The sequence below is a fragment of the Frankliniella occidentalis genome, unplaced genomic scaffold (assembly GCF_000697945.3).
Source record: "Frankliniella occidentalis isolate FOCC.00 unplaced genomic scaffold, Focc_3.1 Scaffold186, whole genome shotgun sequence".
In the NCBI taxonomy this organism is placed as follows: domain Eukaryota; kingdom Metazoa; phylum Arthropoda; class Insecta; order Thysanoptera; family Thripidae; genus Frankliniella; species Frankliniella occidentalis.
Genome location: NW_026267312.1, coordinates 71,116 through 75,129, shown reverse-complemented (window position 1 = coordinate 75,129; position 4,014 = coordinate 71,116). Strand labels below are relative to the sequence as shown.

Genomic DNA, 4,014 nt, shown 5'->3' with positions numbered 1-4,014 from the left:
CATCATCCACCCCGGGTGGCCCCTCAGGGGAATCAGGTGCCCGCCGGCCCCCAGCAGGTTCCGATTACAAATTACCCGAGCAGCCCCGCGTATGTTACACGGCCCCGGCCTTTGAGGCTTACCCCTCTCCACCTGCAGCCTTCTACCACTCTCGCCCCCCCCCCCCTTCCCTCACTCTTCGTTCATCACCACTCTCAGCACCGTCGCTGCTCCCCTCAAGTAATGTGTGTGCCATTTTGACGCTCAGATGAGCCTTTCATGTTTTATCACGTCTCAAAACACCCCCCCCTCTCTCTCTCTCTCTCTCTCTCCCTCTCTCGCCACATCCACCGCTTGCAGTGATTTCCCCGTCGAACCGCCTCTCTTCTGAACCGAAAACACCACCACGATGGCTGGTCGATTAGAAACGAGCGTCGCTCGCCTAGCTCGTCGGCCCATTGAGCGCATCTTGGGAGCAGCGGCCACGGCTCGAGCCGGACACTGCCGAGCGTGGAAACGCCGTCAACTGTGCGCAACATATTGCACCGGTAACGAAGAAGTGATGCGTGATGCAGGTGAACCCGTAAAAAAAACGGGACCATGACACAAGTGCAATTTTCGGGGAATTATACTACTAATATGACTAGCCTATGTGGAGCGCATTTCCGCGCTTGTTGTTGAGTAAAATGGTCTGAACGCATGCACAATACACGGCTTTGAGTGAAGTGGGAGAGGGAGAGAGGGGGAGAGAGAGAGAGAGAGAGAGAGAGAGAGAGAGAGAGAGAGAGAGAGAGAGAGAGAAGGACGACGCATGTACCAACCATAGAAGTACCGGCTCAATTTAGCGAGCGCTGTGAAGGTAGCGAGGTACTCGACGCAGCACCACAACGACTTGTTCCGTTGTTAACAAACGCGGAGCAGCAGAGCGGTCGGTGGTCGTCTAGCCTGCACTCGGGCTTTATATGTCGTGTCCACTTGGCCAGAATATTCGATTCAACCTCGAAACGAAAACGCCAGCTCGACGTATTGAGGGCGGCCACCAGTAGTAGTAATAAGATGGAAAGGTTTTCCCCGCTCCTTCACCTCTGCGGGTGTGTGAGAGAAGGGGGAAGGGGCATATAGGGGGAGAGCGAGCGTGCGAGAGAGAGGTGGGGAGCAAGGGAGAGGGGCAGGGGGTGCGCTTTGCTCTGTATGTATATGACGGTCGTAATCTGATGCATTTCCCCCCTCCCCCTTGGGCGCGCGCCTGCAAGGGGCGTCAGAAGGCGAAGGGGTGAAGGGGTGAAAGGGGAGGGGGGTGTCCCATTTCAATGGCACATCCCACCCCGCTGCTCCGCTCACCCCCTCACCACCGACACCCTCCCACTTCTTTCACGCCTTAGCTCAACACATACACACAACATATACGCGCGCAGCGCAGCCAAGCCCGACGTTGCGGAGAGAAGAGAGAGAGAGACAGCAAGAGAGCGAGATAGAAAAAAAAGTAGCGCAAGAGAGAGAGAGAGAAAAAAGGAAAGAAACGACGAGCGGCCGAGGGAGGGAAAAAAAAAGACGGACAACATGGCAACGCCCGACGCGCGTGCAGATTAATGCCGACGGACAAATTGGATGCTCGCTCGCTCTCTCTCTCTTATTCGCTCTTTTGCTCGCTCTCGCTCGCTCGCTCCCACTATGCTCGCGCATCACATTCGGTCGGGGGGAAATCACGGGGAGCAGGAGCAGCAGGGCGGGCCAGGCAAGCCGAACAAGCTTGACATTGTAGTCCTCGTGTTCTGGTTTGGTAATCAAGACTAGGCGCACGTGACCTGCTTGGCGAGCTCAGCCTCGGCTCAGCCCGGCCCATTGGCATATATCGGCCTGTATCGTGTGTGAATAACACTCACACACACACGCGCGCGCACACGCACACGCACACACACACACAGGAGGGGCGGTAAGGGTATTACACCACCGAAATGCGCCATATCTTCCATGAACTATAGCACGAAAGTTGGACAGTCCCTCCCCCCTCCCCTCCCGCCAGCTCCCACTCCCCACCCCGCTCTCAAAGTGGAACAATGTGAGCCGCCCCCGCCCCTCCCCGCACTTCACAGCATGAACCCCTCTGGTGCTACGCTACCCTCACTCCCCAACCTCCTCCCAAACCCTATGAAACCCCCCTGAAAGCCCATGCTGTCGGGAGGCTCCCGGGGAGGAGGGGGAGGAGGGGGGGAAGAGAGGGAGGAGGGGGGGAGGGGGTAGGGCAACAACGCGACGCCTCTAACCCAACTTCCGCCCCGGCAGAAGCCTCTCGCAGCGGCAATGGCACCAGAACCACACCGCTACACACTGCCGGCCAGACACAGTGTACATGGCAGAAAAAGAGAGACAGGCGCGAGACGTCAAACTGCAACCGGAAAATGGTATCCTGGAAAACGGAGGCGAAAATGCTTGGATGGAGGGCTGTATCAACCCTGAAAAAAATACAAGGAATTTTCCTCAACATCATGAAAATGACGTTAAAATACATCAAAAAGGTTCGTTAGATTAATTCACTTAAAAACAGTGGGCGCACTGATGCACTATGCGGTAAGCAAGTGCACTTGCACTTGCCCGCAGTCATGCGGTCGGTACAGTTTAAGCGAAGTACGACGCCTTTTAGGCCTTTTAGACTGCGAAACAAATGTTATTGGTGGCGGATTCCGAGATCCCCACAGGGCGCCTGGGAGGTAGGCAGGCCCGTGGCGCAAGCGCGTCCGCGGGCAGCCTACCCCGCGATCCACAGGCGCTGGCAGGAGGCCGACAGAGCAGGGGGAGAGAGAGAGGGAGGGAGAGAGGGAGAGAGAGAGAGAGAGAGAGAGGGGGGGGGGGAGGGAGAGGGAGAGAGAGAGGGAGAGAGAGAGGCAATGCAGGTCGGTCGCCCATCATCCACTTCTTTCTTCGGCGTAATTAATGGTGTGCTTTTTTTTACTTGTCTTTTTTTCTCTCCCCCTTTTTTGGGTGTGTTTTTAGGTTCTTCATTCCCTCTAGCCTTTTCTCTCCCAGCTTGCCCTTATACCACTTCTCTCTCTCTCCACCTCTCCTCTCCCTCTCTTTCCAAACGCTCTGAATGGAGGAAAATGCATAATCATTTTTATTTTTTTAAAAGCGCGCGCCCGCGCCCGCCAGGAGGGCAACACTGAAAGAAATATAAATAAGAAGCCATTTATTAGGCGCTAATTATTCCATTCCAGCTGGTCCACCGAGCGGCGGGCATTTCGAGAGCAGCGCGTCGCGGGCCAGGGGGCCAGGTCACGCGGATTAGAGAAGCCTTTTTGTCGGCCAGACACGCCGTCCGGAGTTTAAAAGCAACGACATTTCGAGCAATCTAGTCGGAAACTGTGTCCGAGCATGTCATGGAGGTTGGAGGTTTGATTTTAATGGTATGCGAGTTATGTAATCAAGATGGGGAAACAGTTTGACGCACGAAGAGAATGAGAGTTAATGAATACACAACGATAGAGGGAGAGCGGGAGTGGAAGAGCGGGAGGGAGTGGGAGAGCGGGAGGGAGTGTTAGAGCGAGAGGGAGAGCGGCGTGGGACGTCTGAACGACTATCGATTACACATGAAACGGCACTGAGGTGAGACCGCGGCGCGGCGGGACCATTGTCGTTTGCCGCGACTCTCCACCTCTCTCTCTCTCTCTCTCTCTCTTTCTCTCTTTCTCTCTCTCTCTTTCTCTCTCTTTCTCTGTCTCTCTCGCTTTTTCCCATACCAGTGAGGCTTCCCGTCTGCCGTCGGCCCAAAGGAGACGCAGACGCGGGGCTATGGACCCAGACAGGAAAAGAAAAAGAAGAAAAAAAAACACGCCGCCGTCGCCAAGCATTGAATTTCGAGTATGCATCCTTTCCACTGGATACATCCACTCACTTTCTTCCATATTCCCTCGTTGTTTGCTTTTAATAAACAATTTGCGAGTAGACTAATATTTAAGGATCCTCGGCTGCCAGGGACACAAGCAGCGCGCACGGCCGAGACCAGCAGGGTACAGACAGAGGCGGCGCGCACAGGGGAGG

General features: G+C 55.3%; 1 protein-coding gene across 2 annotated transcripts in view; it reads right to left on the bottom strand.

The window, feature by feature from the left end:
- Positions 1-4,014, bottom strand: part of LOC113214797 (nucleolysin TIAR-like) — a 291,722-nt gene that overhangs the window by 244,041 nt on the left and 43,667 nt on the right. The gene's annotated exons all lie outside the window — the stretch shown is intronic.